The sequence below is a fragment of the Mustela lutreola genome, chromosome X (assembly GCF_030435805.1).
Source record: "Mustela lutreola isolate mMusLut2 chromosome X, mMusLut2.pri, whole genome shotgun sequence".
Classification (NCBI taxonomy): Eukaryota; Metazoa; Chordata; class Mammalia; order Carnivora; family Mustelidae; genus Mustela; species Mustela lutreola.
Window position 1 is genome coordinate 6,997,805 of NC_081308.1, and position 21,072 is coordinate 7,018,876.

A 21,072-nucleotide genomic window follows, 5' to 3' on the forward strand; every position below is an offset into this window, starting at 1 on the left:
TAGGAGCCCACTCTAGGATAGGGTGCCAAAGAGATCTGATACTGGCTATAGCCAGTCCTTAGGGCCAGAGGGAAGCTGAAAGATAGTGGGTAGGTGGGTTACTGGCTCCTTGTGGAACCTGGATTTGTTTGCATGAGTCTTAACCATTTAGTTCCTGAAACCTTATGGAGAAAATCTAGACAGGCAGTTATGGGACACAGAAACACCAGAATCCTGAGAAAGAATTTAGGTGCTAAAGAAAGTTCTCAGCTCATACTGCTCTCATAGCTGTGCTGTGCAGCCTGAGAGTTGGAAGTATTTCAAGTTCTCTTAAATGAGCACTTGTGATTCTATCAAGAACTTTCTGGAAGGATCCAAATACTTGGTATTCTGACACTCTATGGAAGATACCGAAGGCAGTGGGCCTATTTATCTCTTTCTCTGTCAAAAACCTTAATTCTCTCCTCTACATGGCTGAAAAGAAAGGCCTTATTCCCGAGGCTACATTTTCTCCTCCGCCTGGAAAGCTGCTGTTGCACATTAACAGACAAAGCTAGTGGACAGCTGTTTTTAGATTACACACAAACAGAAAACACTGAGTTCAGGTGTTTCGCAGCTGGGTATTACAACTTCTCACTCTCTGAAACACTAGCTTTAAAACCAGAATCTGAAGAAAACATTCTTCAAAGGACTCTGAAGCAGGCTATGTGCATTTCATCCCTTTTGATAACCAATGACAAACTGAGACTGAAAAACAGGAGGAAGTTGTCAATTGACAAGCATTTTCTTTCCTCCAGTCCTCAAGTGCAATGTAAAGATCTGGCCACTAGGGGCGCCTGGGTGGCTCAGTCGGTTGGGTTTGTGAGTCTTCGTTTCAGCTCAGGTCATGGTCTCAGGGTCTTGGGATGCAGCCACAGGGACTCTGCACTCAGTGAGGAGTCTGCTTGAGGACTCTCTCTCTCCCTCTCCCTCTGCCTTTCCCCTTGCGCACACACGCTCTCTTTCTAAAATAAGTAAATATTTCTTTAAAAAAATTCATCAATAAAAGTGAGGCCAATCCATTTTATATTATTTGCATTCTGTAGTATCGCAAAGTGTTTCCTGAACACATAAGCCTGCAATTGTAGTTTGGGGTCCATCTCAAGAAGTACCCAGAAATGTAAAAGGAAATCACAAAAATGAGCTTAAAGCACAAAAATCCCAAGTGTGAATTTTCTGAGCACCAGTGGAGTAAATGAAGAGTCGGATAGAAGAATGTGGGAGATTGGGAGAGGGCGGGCAGTTTTCAGGAAGAAACACTTATTCCAAAGGCTTTTGGGACTCTCCGTAGCCAGGTATTTCCACTACATTTTCCAGGCCTAATCAGACTCCCCAGGACTGTGGTTCATTTGTTTCCAGGCAGCCGTTTTACCATTTGACTTAAAGAATCAAATCTATAACGGGACTTTTATCGCCACTAACGCGACCCAGTGTGACCATGTTCTCATGGCACAGAATGAAACTGGCAAAATCAATGGCCAGTTAAAATTGTTAACAAACCTCTGGATCATATCAATTAAATCCTTCATAGAATTTTCACCTAAATTAAACATTACAAATGTACAGCTGGGAGGCATGTTAAAAAAAAAAAAAAAAAAACCCTCCACTGTATACATTACAACCATTAATGTATTTTGCAGATTTTTTTTTAGAGGCTGGGATGAATTCAAATTGACCATGTGTATGCTGTCTTTGGCAATCATATGGTTTTCCAAAACAATTATAAAAATTTAAAAAAATTTGCTCCTTGCTACTAGTGTATACAATGTCTCTATGGGTACTTTGTGCTGTTCCAATAAATACTCAGTACCTTACAAAAAGGTTGCAGGTCACTATTTATCAATGTCTGCCAGCTGTTAAGAAATGAAAGAGTCACCATGAGGGTCGGGGTGGGGAATTTAAGACTTAATTAATGTGGTGATTAACATCACAAATGGTGTCTAAACAAAATGCTGAAGAAGAAAAGGAATGAACTTGAAACTTTGCTGCTCAAAATACTTTCTTTCCTGCAACTATTATATGAGTCAATCATGAAAAATAAAATTTTTTAAATAATCATAGACTAAATATAGCATCCAGGTTTACTGGATAGTAACCTTTTTAAAAAAAAAAGTTTATTTATTTATCTGAGGTGGGCAGGGCAGAGGGAGAGGGAGAGAGAGACTTAAAGCAGACTGGGAGTGGAGGCTGAGGCCAGGTCCATGTTAGGACCTTGAGATCACCACCTGAGCAGCAACTAAGAGTCAGATGCTTAACCAACTGAGTCACCCAGGTGCTCCTGGAGAGTAACCTCCTTGAAGACAAAGGCATCTTTGTGCTAATACTAACCACTTCCCGTCTGAATACTGAGTAGGATCAATAAATGTCTGAATTGCATTGGAACACAGGGGGACATGGACGGTGGGGGTAACTCAAGTACCCCCATTCCATTCTACTTTGGACTCAAAACACTTTGAAGATACTCCAACCACTTCACACTGGAAGGCACCATCATAATTACATTTAAGTTTACTTTTCTTTTAAATTAAAGAAAAAGAACCGAAGAATTTAGTGCAATTCAATTACAGCTCATTAAGTGGAAGTCTTAGCTCAATGACCACGTCCCAAACACAGAATAATCTTCCCCATATGACACACTTGCTGGTATATAAAAATCCATAGTAATCGCCACACACCAAATTCTAAATACTTTCCATCCAGTTTGAAGTGTGTTAAGTACTTGTCCGCTCCAAAAGATCGACCACAAGTTAAATCCCAATACGTCTGACAATATTCGATTCTGGAAAACCAATGTTCACAGCCACACAAACTCAGCACTGGGAATGTCCTCTCGGGTTCTCCTACCCTCTGTGCGCCTCTCATTCTCCTTAAGTCACACTGAGTATATCTCTTCCAATGCACTTGGTCATTCTCCTACCCCAGCTAGAAAGGTGGCCTAGGATGAGGCGATGACTCCTTCGTTTAGAGCTGGACGAGGCGTTTCCTCTTTCCATACTGCCTCCTCATGAAATAGAAGAGTCGTGTTGGGAACAGTAATAACAGTAGTGATTTAGTCACAACAAAAAGTGCAGCCACAAGAGAAGGCAGTCACGGCTACAGTAGTCATGGTAACAGCAGCTAGCATTTACTGAGCATATACTGTGTGCCGAGTATGGGCATATTTTATCTCTAGTCCCCTTAATGATGCTACAGGCTGGCATTAGTACCCTGATCTTTACTCATGGAGAAACATACGCAGAGAACCTCACTTGCCCAAGTTCACGTGGCTTAGTGAACGCCGGAACGGAGCCCGAACGCCCAGCTCTGTTTGATCCCATGCTCGTTCTCCATCCCCACCCCCAAGACACACACTATCCGACTTCTGGAGGAGACGCACATCTTCATTTTCTTTTCTTTTTTTTTTTTTTTTAAGATTTTATTTATTTGACAGAGAGAAATCACAAGTAAATGGAGAGGCAGGCAGAGAGAGAGAGAGGGAAGCAGGCTCCCTGCCGAGCAGAGAGCCCGATGCGGGACTCGATCCCAGGACCCTGAGATCATGACCTGAGCCGAAGGCAGCGGCTTAACCCACTGAGCCACCCAGGCGCCCCGAACACATCTTCATTTTCATGGCACCATCTTCTAACAAGGCAGTTCATTTCAGTTGCTTTTTTTTTTTGTACCCTTTGTAACATCTCTAGAAAATGCCTGTTCTGAGTATAGCAGCTTGTGCTGGTTTCACAAACTGAGACACCAAAGACAAGAGTTGGTGCTTCAAAGGGAAGGTTGGGGTTTCCAAGGTTACACTTACAGGAGAAAAGCCAATAGGCAAGACTCTTCATCGGAGTGGCCCTGATTAGAACCACGAGGATCAGCAATCTTAGGCGACAGTAACTGCACAGTACGGAAGGCCCTCTGCTTACCAAGTACTCAATTAAAAGACCTTTAAATTAGGAAATACTTTTCAACCATGAATTGAACTCTTTATCCGAAGACTATTCAGCAGAAGGGAAATATTGTTCTATTTTAGTATCCAATTCAGTCTAAATAAAACCGACTCTGGGCCACTGACCTGACTCAGATCTCAGAAACAGTAACAGGACTGCCCCCAACCTAAGAGTACAAATATATGTATTCCAAATCATTGTCCCCCCTAATTCCACAGGTTTCTCCCCAATTTTTATTATGGGTTAATTCTGATTTAGCTTGCTACCAATGACAGGGGCATCCATTTAGCCTGATGAAGGTCTGAATTCCAATTGGTAAGGAAATGTCAACAGATTAATTCAGACCAAGTGAAAATGACGAGGCCCTACGTAGTAAAAAGGCACCGTAATTCAAAATCCTAATTTGTAGACTTACCTAATTTCAAAGGTAAGTTTTAGATCATTCCAAATGTATGCCTTGACTCACTTCAGGATTTTAACAAGAAAAAAATATCTGGATATAAATGTGTTTGTGAAGCCCGAGGTAGAAAACATTTTGGAAAGCTTCAGCCCTGCTTTCTATAAAAATGTGGACTCCTGAGGCCAGATCAATTAGACTTTCAACACACAGTAGGTGACTAGGATACCAGCTGACAAGCTCCAAAGGGTAGTTTGGGAGTCTCTTTGGCTGCACGTGACTGAAAGAGGAATAAAGCATCATTCTTTACCCTTTGCTCAGTCCATAATCAGAGAAAGGTTCCTATTTTCCTTCAACGCATCTCATAATCCCTTTGCCAAAAGGAGGAAAGTCACATCAATATTCAGATCACAAAATTAAAAGATAGGGAGACGTTCCCAGAAAACAGTTTCAAGGTGGGATGCGTGCCTGTGGGGACAAGATGATCATTTCTGAACGAAGGAGGGGGTGAGAGGAGAAAGAAACATTCGAAATAACATAACTTTCGCCTTCCCAAACAAGGCTCGGGTAGTTTTCTTTTGCTGCTTTTAAGAACTTCTGTTTAGGGCGCCTGGGTGGCTCAGTGGGTTAAAGCCTCTGCCTTCGGCTCAGGTCATGATCCCAGGGTCCTGGGATTGAGCCCTGCATCGGGCTCTCTGCTCAGCAGGGAGCCTGCTTCCTCCTCTCTCTCTCTGCCTGCCTCTCTGCCTACTTGTGATCTCTGTCTCTGTCTCTGTCTCTCTCTCTGTGTCAAATAAATAAATAAAATCTTTTAAAAAAATAAAGTAAATGAAAAATAAAAACTTCTGTTTATCACTTTGCAGTCACGATGCTCCTACTTATATTTTCTTAATTTTTTCCTTTGTTAGCTCTGCTTGGCAGCATTGGCTGCTGGAGTAAACTCTGTATTTGAAAAAGCTTCCACTTTAGATTTCCAGAACTTAAAAAAAAATACTGAATATTGCCAGTGCATTTTAAATGGAACTCCCAAACAATAGCATGTCCTACATGGACTTCCCATGGGAGTTGAAGACTTTACAAGAGAAATGGCCAAGACCCATGAGGCTGCTTCCTCCATCCTGCCTGTCTGGGGCACGCCTGAGAATGTTCTGGCTTTATGCTCTCTGCTCGTTGTCTTTGACTGCATGGAATTTATTACTTAGGAAATATTTTTAAAGTATTTTTAAGCAATAGTTATTCTTTAAGCAGTAACAGCAAAAACAAACAAACAAACCAACATTTTGAAACACTAAAAGGAAGAACAATTGCTTTACTTTAGGGGAAAAAACAAGTTCTGAAATGTTGTGGTTTCATGAAAATTATCTTCAGTTCAGCAACTCATAAATCATCCTTCAAGGGGTCAGTGGCGCTTAATGACCACACTCTGTCTTCTTTATAGCTGGGCTGGGTTTTGGGTTTTGGGGTTTTTTTTGGGATGATAGTGGGAAACAAACCTATTTTTTACAACATTTTCTATGCCTGTTGTCCATCCCACAAAGACAACCTCAAGTGTAGAGCTTATCTGGATAAGGATCGGCTCAACCTTCAGCAGCTGTCTTATCACCTAACACTCCCTTGTCATAAGAAATGCATGGGATTAACTCCTATCACTCACCTTCTAGAACACTCTTTTGCAACACTTTTTTTTCATAAAATCACTTAGGGCTATGTAACTCTCAATAGCACAGGGAAAAATGATTCTCCCTGAGCCCTGAGAATCAAAGATGAAGGCAGCAGTGAAGTTTTAGTAGCATGGAGTAAGCCAAGTGGAGAAAGCAAACTTCGATACAGCTGTCGTCACATCTGTGGGGGGCATTGCAGAGAGGGGGCATCACCGGAAGAGGGCACCATAAAGGGGGCGGGGGTCATAGAGATGGATAAGGGACACTTCCTGTGGGAAACAAATTTCATTTTGTTTCACCATCTCTAGTGTTTATCCATTCAGAGAAATCAATGACAGAAACCCATTTTATCGTTGTAGATACAACTGATTTTTTTAAGCACTTTTATTAAATGTATTCCTTAGACACAAAATAAAAGAGATAGAATAATCTTCTCTGAAAAATACAGACAAGTAGGGGCACCTGGGTGGCTCAGGTCATGATCCCAGGGTCCTGGGATCAAGTCCTGCATCGGGCTCCCTGCTCTGCGGGGAGCCTGCTTCTCCCTCTCCTATTCCCCCCGCTTGTGTTCCCTTTCTCACTGTATCTCTCTCTGTCAAATAAATAAATAAAATCTTTAAAAAAAACACGGACAAGTAGGTAACTAACAAATACAGGTAAATCAGTCTCCAAGAAAAAAGGCCAGACTCAATGGCTTTTGAACCTTCCAAGGAACTCATTTTTATGAGTGCATTTTGGAAGAAGTGCTCCGCAAACAGCAAAACAGACCAGCACTGTGCTCAGAGCCAAACACATAACTCTCCACATTAATTGTGATGGCTTCATTTCCTCTGCCTTGGCCTTACTTCACAGTCACTCCCAAGGCCTCCAAAGGAGGCACCTCTAGCTATTTGACTGAATACTCAAATTTGCTCAGAGTTATTCAGGAGAAATCATTTTCTGACTTTGCAGATGAAAATATCTCTTGGATAGAAATCGTGTTGACTGGCCTATTCCTTTAGTAAAACAGAGACACTGTGACTATTATCATCATCTTAAATTTGATAAGTATTTTCAACACAAAGACCTCCTATGAGACCACAGGTAACAAAATCTCTGGGCGGTAGGCTAAGTACACGAGGAGGCCTGTGTTAACTTACAGAAGGGTACTTATTTAACTTCCACACAAACTGGGTGTGTTTTAGACCCTGCCTCAAACAGGAAGACGACATCAAATGGAAGAACATTTCCCGAATGCTAGTCTGTTTGTGGTCTGGCATATGGATTTCCACTCACCAGCTGTGAGTGGTCTGCGACCGCTCACACTAACCAGCTGTGAGTCCCAAACCAGGGGGCGACAAACTTGAGCCCGTGGTCCCAACTGACCCGCCACACCCCCCAATGTGAGCATTGTCTGTGCTGCTTTCACACTAAGGCGAGTTGAGTGGGTTCCAAAAGAAGCCGGATGGCCCACAAAGCTAACAATATTTAGTAGCTAGCTCTTACGGTGTTTGCTGACTCCTGCCTTGATAAATTAACCTGACCTCAGTTTCCCCATTCATAATTGAGAGGCTGTGCAAGACTGAACTTTTTCTAGCAAGGTTGCATGTTAGAATCCCTTGGGGTAGTTTTTGGAAAATCCCAGGGCCCGAGTTGGAACCCAGACGATCTCGTTGCACTGGGCTGGGCACCCCACTTAAGGTGATCTGTGTGCAGCCAGGACAGGAACCACGGGGCTAGACGATAACAAAGTCCCCCCCAGGTCAGGGCTTCTGCGATGTGCCCCTCTTGTGGAATAAATCGTGTCGGCCTGCAGGAACAGGCCCCTAGAAATGAGGTGGGCATTGACGACTCACGTCTGAGTCCAAGACTCACATTCCAAGCCTTGGATCTGAGAAGCTGAGAATCAACAGTTTTTGCAGATAAAGAAGCAGAGCTCTAGAAATATAAACAGCTCCTTTGGAAGATAGACTGAAAATAGACTAATAGATTCACTGAGTAACTTCTAAACTGTGGAAATAATTCACCTTGAATGTATCCCAATTAAAACTATTATACATCAAATGTAAGCCACTTGGGGGAAAAAAATCTCTCAGCCGCCAGCCTGTTCTCTGCAGACTTCCCGCTTGGTCAAAAGCCCCGGGCTGTCTCCGACACAGACAGCCACACCTGGAAGGTCGCCCCGAACGTGAGTCTCAATGACTCGGAAATCTACGGGGATAGCGGATAATGTCAAGTGCACCTCAGTCATATTTGAGGAAGGGATTAAAGAATATTTAATAAGTTTGTGGAAGTTTAAATATTGCTGAGACAGGCCGAAGGACGGCCTGTGCGGGCCCAGACTGCTCGAGTTGGGCTGGGGGCCCGGGGTGGGGGAATCCGCCATGCAGAGAGCCTTGGGGCGCTGCTAGCCAGCCACTCGGGGTGGCCACAGATGGGGGAAGCGGGATTCTGCGAGGCTGAGTTTTCCCCATCTCCAAAGAGATTTGGTTTTGGAGGTCACACAGATAAGTCAACGTCTCTGAGAGCGAAGCTGAGCATTTCCCTTGGTGTCACTAACAAAGACGCTTTGGGTCGGGGCACCTGGGTGGCTCAGTGGTTTAAAATCTCTGCCTTTGGCTCAGGTCATGATCCCAGGGTCCTGGGATCGAGCCCTGCATTGGGATCTCTGCTCGGCAGGGAGTCTGCTTCCCTTCCTCTCTCTCTGCCTGCCTCTCTGCCTAATTGTGGTCTCTGTCAAATAAATAAAATCTTTAAAAAAAAAAAAAAAGACATTTTGAGTCAATCCAAGGGTGTCCTGGCCCCGGCATTTGGGGCCGGGTGATTCTCTGTTGTGGGGGCGGGGGGGGGGGGCGGTGGTGCTGTCTTGTGCTGACCTTGACCCCCCAGATGCCAGCATGGGCCCCCTTGCCTCATGGGTAGCCAGAATGAGGCAGTTGTGGTCTGTTAAATTTACCCCCTAAGCAAATCACGATTTCTTAGTATCCTGCCTCAAAGTGGAATTAAAGAGAACTGTTCTGAGGCAGCAGAGGACAAAATCTACACACAAAAAGTATACATATACATACTAGTTAGTTTATCCTACCCCTTGTGAATGACAAATGTTTCATCATCTCTGCCTGAACTAATAAAGTTTAAAAAGAAAAAAATCAAACAGTCTCTTCATAATACTTTCTCGAGAGAAATCACTGGGGAGCAATTTGTAGTTTCAGAAATGAACGCAGGGACCTGAAAGGCAGTGTTTCACTTGCTTATGTATTCAAAATTCAAAAGAATGGCTGGTGGGCTAGGTATGGTTTTCCTTTTTTATCTGATGGGCACTTTCTACCAACACAGTGGAGACTATAATCTGATTAAATTATTATGGGCTGTTCCATTTGTTTCAACAAGTAGTTACTACTGATAAAATACCTTGTAGCTTTCAAAAACGCTGTAGTCATTGAAAAATGAGTAATCCAATACAAAGGGGCTGTGTAAGATACAGTCACCGGGCTTGAGAAATGGACAAATGGCTGGGCTGGGAAGGCTTGTGCCCCGAGAATGTTTATAAAATAATGCCAAATGCTATGTAATTAGGAAGGGGGGCTAAAGACAATACAGAAAGTCTGAGATAAGGGAATTTCATTAAAAGCTGAGCTCGAGAAACCCTCAGGGAGCCTAGTGTTGGGTCCTTTCAGAATAATGTGCAATCAATAGAGGAAGGGACAGAGAGATTGAGGAAGGAGGTTATGCACTTGTCTTTACAGCAACTTTACATCATCTGGCTTCTCAGAAGAACGTGTATTGTCCTGATTATGACAGAAAGAGGCTTAAAATTTGGAGTAAGGGAGGACAAGATGGAAGTCTTCAGGGAGTAACAATAGGAATGGAGCGGGGAGCCGCGATCCTTCGTCCCGGGCTTCTCAAGGACCAAGTGTTACAGGATTTCATCCCGAATTATTACCTCCTGTTTTACCAAGGAGCAAATGAGGCTCAGAGAAGTTAGTTTTGCTTTTTTCCTTCACCTAAATGCACACAACTTGAAAACTGCAAGGCCAAGCCACAAGTTGACCTCCGACTCCGATCCCGTCTCAGACTTGCTGACTCAGAATCTGCATTGAATCACAAGACCCCAAGTGGTTCCCATGTACATTTGTGTTTGAGACATTCTGGTCTAAGAAATGAATTTAAGCAAGCCTACAATTCCAACTGAGAAGCAATCATGGAGAGAGGAATGCATAATAGATCAAAAAGCTTTATTAACAAACACAACTAACATAAAAATGGTAGTGACCATTTTTATTTGCAGCCGTGCTTTGCCAAGAATAACTAAATATGAATAAGAACTCAGTGAGGTCTCTTAAGAGAGTTGAAATGTCAAATTCGTAGACTGCGACTCTAAATTTACATTTTTAACCAGGGCAAATAAATCACCACATTTCAAGTGATGAAATGAATTTAGGGACCGTCAGGAGATTCGTTCATTCCTTCATTTAACACCTACGTATGAAGGAGCTGGTGAGTTTTGAATAACTCAGCATTACTATAAATACACGGAAATTATTCCACATGGATTTTCATATTCCAACTTTCTATCAGGATGGAAAACAGATCATCTTCAATCACAGTCACCACGTTCAAGGAAATTTCTTTGCTCAGTCCAGGGAGCCCTGGTGTCAAAAGGAAAGGCAAAAATGCTTCATCTCTCCATCATCCGAGCTCTTCTTCCTCATCACTGCTTCTTTTGAAGCACATTTGAGCCATCGTTCTTTCAGTCTTCATCATAGGTGGTGATTCATTAGGGGCAAAATGGGCTCCCTGGGAATAAGCCCCCAAACTTCTCTAACCATGGTTATGTTATTTAATTTCTTGTGGCCTCGTGCTCCACATGATTAAAAAGGTTCCTCGGAACCAAGCTTCTCCCACCCACTAGACTCTGGGCTAGACACTCGGCCCTACATTATCTCATTTAATCCCCCGAGATCCCTAATGAGCAGGTATCATCATACCCACACGGTTGTTCCAAGGATCAAATAATACTTGAGAGTGCTTTGCAAACTATCAATCTGGAGATTTACCAGTGCTAGTCATCACTCCCGGTAATAGCTGCTCCTGGATGTTGAGTCAACAAATACCCTTGTACCACATCTGAAAGCAACTTAAAGCAGCATCTTGAAGGCTCACTCCCTCTCCCTGCTACCAGCCAGCCTCGGCCTACAAGACTTTCTTCTAGAGGCGTGGAGGCAGCATGATGGCCTTGGAGGACATCCCCCTCCAAGCTCCTCAGGTGGGGTTTATACAGGTACCCGAGGTCTCCTAGATCTTCCAGAGCTCTGGACAGCCAGGTCAACGATCAAAGGAGAGAGAAATAAACCTCCCTACCATGCCAGGATATTCAGCCTAACGCCTAAGTTCATTAAAAAAAAAAAAAAAAAAAAAAAAATCCCGCCAGCTGGCTTGGCAACACAACACCACTTCCTCCAGTTGCTTCTCACAATGTCTTCCTAGACATGGGTCCCTTCAGAGCGGAAATGACGTCAGCCGCTTCCGAGCCTGATATTTACCTGACCTGGGAGCGCTGCTCAGGAAGGACACGGAGACCTCTGAGGAAAAGCATGTGAGAAGCGCTAGCAGCCCAGCCCGTGAGGAGCAGACCTTTAATAAAAAAGGGCCTGGCCCAGATTTTATTACGGATCAGAGCCCTCAGCTTTTGCTCTGACCTGCCGCTCCAAGGAAATGCACATTGCAAATGTTAGTATGTGGCTGCTGGACGGTGTTTTCCCCAGAAATGTGTTTCCCCTTCAGCTTTTGGAATTAAGACAATTTCCAGACAGCGACACCAAAGTCAGCGATTTCTGATGACCAATCAGATTAAAAACTATCTCACGGATTGACTTTCATAGAATTCTTTTCATAGTCCTTTTATACACTCCTATTGTGTGTTATAATTACATCTGGACTTATCTTAGTTATTCATTTCTGCATTCCCAGAGTTTACCCAGTACTGATCTCATCACCTACAAACAAACAGTCATTGGGTGAATAAATAAGGATTCTTTTTTTTTAAGTAGGATTTGATAAAGCAGATGGGGAGTAGAGATCATCTAAAAAGGCACAAACAGGGTAGAAGCTTTTCACGATTCCCGTGTTGTTTTAGTAATAATAACCTAGTTTATACCGATGTGAATAAAAACCCTTATTTTCCTGATTCCCCCCTCTCCCGCCACTAGGATGTAAAGACGATATAAGGGAGGAGGCAGATGACAACACAGCTGCCCTGTGCATTCTGTCCCAGGGATGCAGAAAGAGAACACTTAAGAACAAGTTCAGGGTCACTACAATGCAGGGGCTCTAAGCGTCTCAAGCCTTTCCCTTCTGCAAGCCCCTGAACTCCAGAGCCTTCCTCCTCTTCCAGCCCTAACCAGGGAGACAGCTGCTAACAGAGCCCAGGCCAGCTCGCTCTGTCCCTCCTTCACCCACCGAGGGCAGGCTACAACAAAAAAGAAAGCTGGCCAATGGAGCTTGTGACTGGTCCGAGCTGCCTGCCCGTCATGTCACCTATATTCGTCTCATCTGTCTCTACGTGTCTGTGAACGCGACAGTCATGGCAGACACCTCAGCCAGCTTCTCTGTCCTAGGAAACTGCCACAAGGCCTCCGTCAACACCTGTGGGGTTGATTCCATCAGATAAAAACCAGGAGTGCGAAAGACTAGCTCATTCACCACAGACTGGACTTCAAAATGGTGCCTGTTCTTCAAGCCCTCTCTTTCAGTCTACTACTCACTGCTTCTTAAAAGTTCATTTTACTACCTAGCTTGGTTTCGAGAGAAGGACAAATCAAAGTTTCCACCCAATTATAATTCCCCTGAAGGTTGTTCAGTTTCCCATGTCAACCAGAAACACAAATCGACCCTATAACCACTGAGTAATTTATGATACTGTCAGGAAATCCACTATTGGATTACACCAATGAAGCCTTTACTGTAACAGTAAATGCCCAGATATAATAATACCTCACGCTCACGGAACGCTTACTATGTGCCAATCACCACGGTAGGCACTTTACAAGCATTTTCTTTTTTGATGAGAAATGCAAAATGTGTTTCCTCTGTCAGCTGAAAAGCTATCCTCACGGGTATGCAAAGACTTTAAGTATCATGCCTCGAAGTCCAAAGCATCAAGTGAGTAAGTTTTAAGTGGATTTTGTAAATGCGATTTTATCAGATTTTTCCAGAACACTTACGTCACCTATTGAGAATGAATAAAATCTTTAGCCACATTCAATTTCTCAGGCCACTCACGTCTTCTTTATTACTCATCCAGTATCAAAAAGAAGGACTTAATTCATGTCAATGACATGGAAGGAAGGAGAATTTTGAATATCTCAGCCTTAAAAAACCGGACTGCTCAGTTAATGTAATTTCTGCATATTCTACTAGCTTTAACTCTGGACCCACCAAGATGAATCGCATTCTTTCACAACTTTTCAACCGAACTCAAGTACCATGCACAAACAGATACTCCTCACTTACACTCACTCAGCTTGTATATTTAAATAAAATTAAATTGTTATCTGTATATTAAGACACTCAGGGAAAAAACTCCCCTGAGGGAAATTAATGAGCTCATTTAAGCTGCAATTAACAGTTCATTTGTTTCCACGTGAGCATCCTCTTCTCTGTGGTGTCCCTGAGGGCACCGGGGTCCATCTCTGAACCTGCCTCTTGACATGAGGTCCAGCCCCTCAAGACAACCCAGCCTACACTGGTGCAGCAGTAAAAAATAACGACACACGGATGTCTTTTTTTTTTTTTCTTAAGGTTTTATTTATTTATTTGTCAGAGAGACAGAAAGAGAGTGAACACAAGCAGGGGAAGCGGCAGGCAAAGGGAGAAGCAGACTCCCTGCCACGCAGGTAGCCCAATGCGGGACTCGATCCCAGGACCCTGGGATCCTGACCTGAGCTAAAGGCTGCCGCTTAACTGACTGAGCCACTCAGGCATCCCAGCATGAGATATCTTAAAGCAGCTTTTTGGTGGTCCTAGAGGCATCAGCCTACATCCACGATGGTGGCTTATATTCAGGCCAGTTTTGTTCCAAAACACTGTAAAATCACCGTATTTAGTCTCAACGCCTCAAAAGGAGCCTCAGGGATGCCCAGAGCACTGAGAGGCAAGATTCATGTGCTAGCACTGGCAGCTGCGGCAGGAAGGAGCGGAAGACACAGGACAGACTGGGCCACAGAGTGGCTGTGTCTAGACCTAGTGCAGGCACCTCGCTGGGTGCTCGGCGGCAATGCCTGTGACTGCTCTCAACCCGCAACTCCTCATCTGCAGAAGGGGGATAAGACAAGGGGAGCACCAAGGTTGCTTCTGGCTCTAAAACATTACTTAGCTGTATTAGCAGGCATTCGGAGGCTTGAACGGCACCCTTCTTTGAGTGACTCAAAGAGTCAGAAGAAATTAGCACACGTCATCCCCCGTGTGTCGCGCTGCACCAGGAAAGCAGAAAAAGAATCACATTGATGCCTGGATCCAAGAGCCAAGCGATGATACCCTCCTGTTTCTTCCCGGGCAGGATGCTGAATCCCCACCGCTGCATGTTTCTGTTGACAGTGTGGTGGGTTTTGAGCTATGATACTACTTCACCTTGTCACTTAAAAAAGAGACCATAAATTGTAAAGAAATGTGAATGTCTTTTCCCCCTCTATTTCTTCTGTGGACGCGGATAGGTTCATTTGACCTTACCTTGAGAAAATATGCATTTCATCAGCCTCTCTCTCAAAAACAAAGTCACTTCAGTGTTAACCACATAGAGAAGAGTAAAAATGTCCCCAACTCTTAGGTAGGCATTCAATGGCTTTCAAAATCTCCCCCAACATGATTCTTCCAACATTCTCTCTCCTGGCCCCTCAGTCGGCACCCCGGGCTCTAGCCAGCATTGTCTAGAATCTCTAAACCATCTTGCAGATTCCTGCCAACAGGTCTCTGCTGGCCTCACTACTGTGGAAGGCCTCTCTCTACTTTGATGCATAATCCACCGATCTGTCATGGCAGCTTAAAACCCACCACCCCGAAGCGAGGTTTCTTGTCTACTCAAGACCAGTCATCTCTTCCTCCTTCAAATCCCAAAACATACGTCTCTAACCCATCAATTCTGGACACGTCCATCAACAAGTGTTTATTCACTGTTCTGCCTCTGCCCTTTCCCGGGGGCTTTAGAAACAAAACGACAAAACACATTAAAGCAACAACATGGACCCTTATCTCACAAATAATACAAGCTATATTACAAAATAATTGGAAGGCGGTCTTCCTCCCAAGTCCATACCTTACCCATCACACCACCCCATTCTAGCCCCTGGTTTCCAAGAAACACTGTTTTGTTCTAACATATATTGCGGGCTTCCTCTGCTCTAGGCATGACAGTGAGGTTTATGTAAAATATTTTATTTTGTTCTCCCAAGTGTCTATGCAAGTAAGTACATCGTTAGCTCTGTTTTTTGAACAATAAGCAATGTACCCAAGAATTACATGTGTTTACACAGCCACATGACTGTATACTTATTTGTGTATTTTCCAGAACTCGTCAAACTTACTGCAAATGATTCCAATGATAATAAAGCATCAGGCAAAAATACCTTCCTCTTTGCAGGTGAAGGAAGGGAGAGGAGATTCTTCAGGGAGAAGGGTGTGGCCTTAAGCTTACTGTTAAAAACTTATCCTCAGAGATGTTTTCTTTTACTCTGTGTATCATAAATCCTTTCAGTACCAAATGAAGAAAATTCAAATACAGGTTTAACATAACTTACAAATACTTGGAAACCATATTTTTATCGCAAGGGGACTTTAAACATACACTGCAGATTGAAAGAAACACAAGCAGAACTGCATTTTGAAGGGCCCAGTTAGAACTGGTGAGACCCCATATAACCAAAACATTTTACAAGACATATGTCTGACTCACCCACATAGTACACTGGTCTGTGGCAAAACGTCATAAGGTATAGCTATATTTTAGATTAAAATCTAGCCTGGAATTATTGTGAACTGGTTTGAATTACTATATAGGGTTGCACAAGGGATGTCATGTGAGATAACAATAAAAAAGAATGACTAATCCCGGGGAATTTACAGACATCTAGCAAATTCGATACTGTTTTCTAATAGGCTTGGAATGGTGGTGCAACGGTCCTTTTCTGGGAAGCCCTTCTCCAGCGCTTGGGTGTGGGGTTGGTGTCCCAGCTTTGGGCATGCTGGGCCTCCCTCCGCCACCAACAAACATTTACATGATTGGAATTCTCTACTAGACTACAAGTTCCATGAAGAAGGAGACTGTGCCTGTTCATTTATTCAGCATCTATGAGCTTATTATTTGGTGGCCTGTTAAAAAAACCTACATGCCACTATCGCTGGCTGGAGTATAAATGAAACAATGGGTACGGTGGGTCTCCTAAGTGTCCCTCACACGGTAGCACGAAACCCACGTGAACACCACTCGTTGAGACTCAGTTTATCAAAATTCACACCATTCAAGCCAACAAAGTGCAATATAGATCACAATACTGGTTGGCGTCCAGGTGGATAAAATAAAATATGCTGTAATAACTGGTTCTGCTCTTATTTAGAAATTCTCTTACAGAATGTTTCTTCCTACAGAAGGATGAATACCTACACCATTATTATGAATTCAAGTTTTCATGCAGGGTTTGTAGTCGATCACCAGTCAAGTAGCTGACAAGAATTTGTAGAGAATTAATGATCCGCGAGCCCCCATGGTCAGTCTTAGGTGAGTGATGGGGTTGTATGAGCAAAGGGCTCTGCCTAACCTTAGGCGATAAAATCCTTGATGGAGGGAGAGTATGTGCTCAGTTGACTAGACAATTAGGTATACACTGAAGTCAGTAACGGCTATGGGTAGAATTGTGCCCCATCTCCCAATTCACATGTTGAAGTCCTAACCCCCAGGACTTCGGAACGTGACCTTACTCGGGTACAGGTTCACTGCCAGTACACTTAGTTATAATGAGGTCATACCAGAGTACAGTGGCTCCATCCTCCAATATGACTGGTGTTCTTTATAAAGCAGGGAGATGCAAACACAAAGACAAGCACACGAGGAGAATGCCAAATGAAGAGACGAGAGGAGACAGCCACCTACAACCCAAGGAGAGAGGCCTGGAACGCAGCCTCCAGAACTGTGAGATAGTTAAGTATCTGTCCTTCATGTCACTTTGTGGTCCCTTGTTACGGCGGCCCTAGCAAATTAATACAGTGCTAAACACTAAATTCCTCTCAGGGATCAGGGTTTCTCAACCTGGGCGCTATGGACATTTGGGGCCGCATAACTCCCTGTGGTGGGGGTCCAGCCTGCACAATGGAGGGTGTCTAAGCATCGCCAGCCTCTATCCACATCAGGGATACACCATGCAACACACACACACACACACACACACACACACACACACACCCCTTTTCACTGGAACCTGTACTAGATCGGCTACTATTTTCAAAGAAGAAACAAGTTCTAGAAATTCTAAGGAAAGAGAAAAAAAAATGTCTAGCCAAGTATCCACTAACAACTTTCCCAAATGCAAATAAAGCACACGACTTTCAAAATTATGGAACCTTACAATCTACAAATGAAACCCAAGAGCAAAATCCCTCTGCTTTACCTCCAGATGAAAAGGACGATGCAGCAAGGTGGAGCTTTCATTGGAGCCTTTATCAAATGATGACAAAAGTCCAGTGGGACGCCCCATCGAAATGGGCATAACACAAATGAATGCCTGGAGCCAGCCTTGGGAGTCACAAATGCAAAACAATGGCTTGGACCTTCACCGTCAGCTAACTTGAAGTGGGGCTATGCCAAAGTTGAAGGGCAAGGAAAGGTCAACTCTTCTCGGTTTCTGTATTTTTATAGGTATAACTAGAGAAAAGAAGCAAGAGCCCCAACATTGTATGCTGGGATGGAAAAAAATGGAATTACTGCACTGTAACTCCTTGAAAACTCTGTAATACATTCTACTAAATTCTCTTCTACATTCTATGGTTCACGAATCAAACTTTTAATCCAGACTTGAGGATTGAGAACCTTCTTAAAATTCAATTAAAATGATACAAGCAGGTCCACATTATGACATGCTCCACTTAGAGACATGCATTTGGCAGGAAGACTTCTTTTTATCTTAAAAGTGAGTGCAGGAAATGCTGGTTTAATTTTCTCTTTGCTTCAATATTTTATGAGTGCCTCCCAATGCCTAGTGTCTCACAGCACCAGATTACTGACACGGCACTATTTCAGATGACATGGAAGATTTTATTTGCATGAATCCTACGTGTTGGAATTTTTATGCCCTTATTTTTCTTTTGTGCCCGGAAAGAGAGTTGTAATGTACAAAAGTATATTCCAATTCTTTACATAGGCACGTGTATATATACTGAGACCTAATACGAGTAAAAGTGACCCCCAAAGTTTAAGATTAGTGCGAGAAATAACTGTTCTTCATAATCACTGAATTCCCATCTTCAAATAATGGACCTTTTTTTTTTTTAAGGAATTTCTTTTTTTTTAAAGATTGTACTTTTGTTTCTTTGTCAGACACAGAGAGACCAGGGCGTGGGGGGTGGGGGGACACACAGGAGCACAAGCAGCGGGAGCTGCAGGCAGAGGGAGAAGCAGGCTTCCCACTAGCAGGGAGTCCGATGCAGGGCTTGATCCCAGGACCCCAGGATCATGACCTAAGCCGAAGGTGGGTACTTAACCGACTGAGCCACCCAGGCACCCCCAAATAATGGACTTTTACTAACACAAGAGCAAACACATTTTCCAAAAGGAGACACCTGCATCCTTACATAGCCAAATAAGTGTAGCACCTCTACCATCTTCTCAAGGAAAGTACCCTCACATTTCTCCATGCTTTATATTTCCACATCATCACAAATCTATTTCTGTCCGAGATGCTAAAGCCACAGAAAAAGACACAGAACACATTCAGTTGTTCAGACCAAACTAATAATTAACAGAAAATACCTTTCCTTGCTTTTGGTCCTTTCGATATGCTATTACTTTCCTCAAAAATTAATGTCCATGTTGTACTTGGCTTTTAAATAAACAAAAAGCACATATGTTCATAAGTATGTGACAACTGAGATATCACAAGACGCCCCAAATGTCAATATATTCTTATGATCTTTCTATTCTAACTTAAGTGGCGTGTTTTAGGACAAACATGCAGTGCTAGCAGGTTACCTGTTTAAATGCTCATAAGCACATTTTGTGAAATGATGGTAAATAAATGCTCATAAACATATTTTGTTGAGTGGCTGTAAATGTGCTTTGGTGTACTAGGTGCTGTTTATATGCTTCTATTTCTGTAATTAGAAGATAAAATATACTGTACTGTTAACTGTCAGGCCCTCTGGTGACCATATCGACAACCGCTAACCCACAGGCTTGATCAGACAAATGCGTAGGGCTCATAATTGAAGAGTTTCATTTTCATCACAAAAGCCTAGAGCATGATAGCATGTCCTCATAAATTTGAAGACGTTCTGTAAATCATTAGTAACTCCTTTATGATAGCCCACAAATAATGAGCAGAACTTGGCTACCAAGTTTAAATATCAAGTCTGAAGGTTGCTGAATACTGAACATCAATCACTGGGGCGTTTTAATGATCGGTCATTAAAAGGCAGTGTTAATCCAGTCAAAGGAACATTTTGAGGGGCAAGGAAAGGACCGCCGTCCACCACGTTCACATTTTGGAAAACAAAAAACACCCACGTCCACTCATCTTAAACATTCTGCCGGCAACCGAAAAGGGGCGGAAATGATCATCTCGGTTTCTGAGACAGACTGCCATGTCAGTTTCCGAAGAATATCGGAGGCACAATTCCCACACGCGTTGCCTCTGCTCTCAGTATGTGTAGAGGTGTGCTTTCGGCTAGGGCTGCGCACTACGCTAGAAAACCAGTCGGCGTCCGTCTCCCCTTGTCCCCAGCACCTACATCCTCAGGCTTAACTTCCTCTCCAAGTTCACAGATGGGTACCAACAGTCCTCGGATGCTTACAAGTGACAGATGCCGCCCAGGTGAGGCTTTTGTTCCCCAAGTGACATTCAGAAGCCAGATTCACTCAGCTCACCAATTTCCCTCAGCATCTCAAGAAAGAGCCCGACCACATCGCAGGTGTGGTCCCTTAATCCCAGCGTCACAGAACAAACTCTGAGCTCCCAGTAAACACAAGCACCCATTAGCGCGCTGAGGAAAAGTGATAGGAATCGTTTGAGAGAGGGGTCGATGCGCCCCGAGTGGTAACACTCTCACTCACGTGATTCATTTTTTTGTTTGCTCAACAACGCGGTGTGTGTTTTTCCTGAGAGGAAGGGCTTCGATATATATTTACTCAAAGCCCTTAATTTATACTTCCTTTCCTTTTAATTGGCGTCTTGTGATCTAAAATTAACCAGCGAGGGCAGTATCTCACTATTAGAGCAAACTCTCGGCTGAGTTTGCCGTAATTAGACCCACCATCGCCTGAAGTTCGACAGACATCTGGAGACCTGACTTATTTCTTCCCTGGTGCATTCTATCCATATTTAGAGAGTGAGATTTTTAATCTGACATATAGTCATATTAATTATCATTCCCCGTGCTGGAGTTAGGATAATAATTTCATGTTAAAAGTGAAGTTCAAAGAGCCTCACCTGTGACGTTACCAAAGAAAAAGCCTACACGAAAAGGAATTCCTTGCCCAAACCCGAGATGGTCAGAGCACTCTAGCTCACCAATAAGCCGGATAGCATTCACACAGGAAATACAAGGTCACATGTCCTCTAAAACCCCACATTTGCTGTAGGCATTCCTCCCTCTGTCCTTCTGTTTGTGCGAGTAACTGGATACAGGTACAATTCGGGTGAAATTAGCTTTCCTGGATGAGTGAAGAAAATAAATGCCCCCCAAATGCCCAAAGTCAGATTTTTATCTGCTATCCCTTCTTTCCTTCTCCCCGCCCCCTGCCCGCTCTCCCCCTCTCTCCCTCAGAGCCCCTGCAGGGACTGAAAATGACCCAGATTTAAATTCGCCCTCACCCCGCCAACGCTAACATTAC

General features: G+C 43.5%; 1 protein-coding gene across 6 annotated transcripts in view; it reads right to left on the minus strand.

Moving 5' to 3' along the window:
* MID1 (midline 1) overlaps nt 1–21,072 on the minus strand; it is a 347,940-nt gene that overhangs the window by 83,067 nt on the left and 243,801 nt on the right. The window lies entirely within an intron of this gene.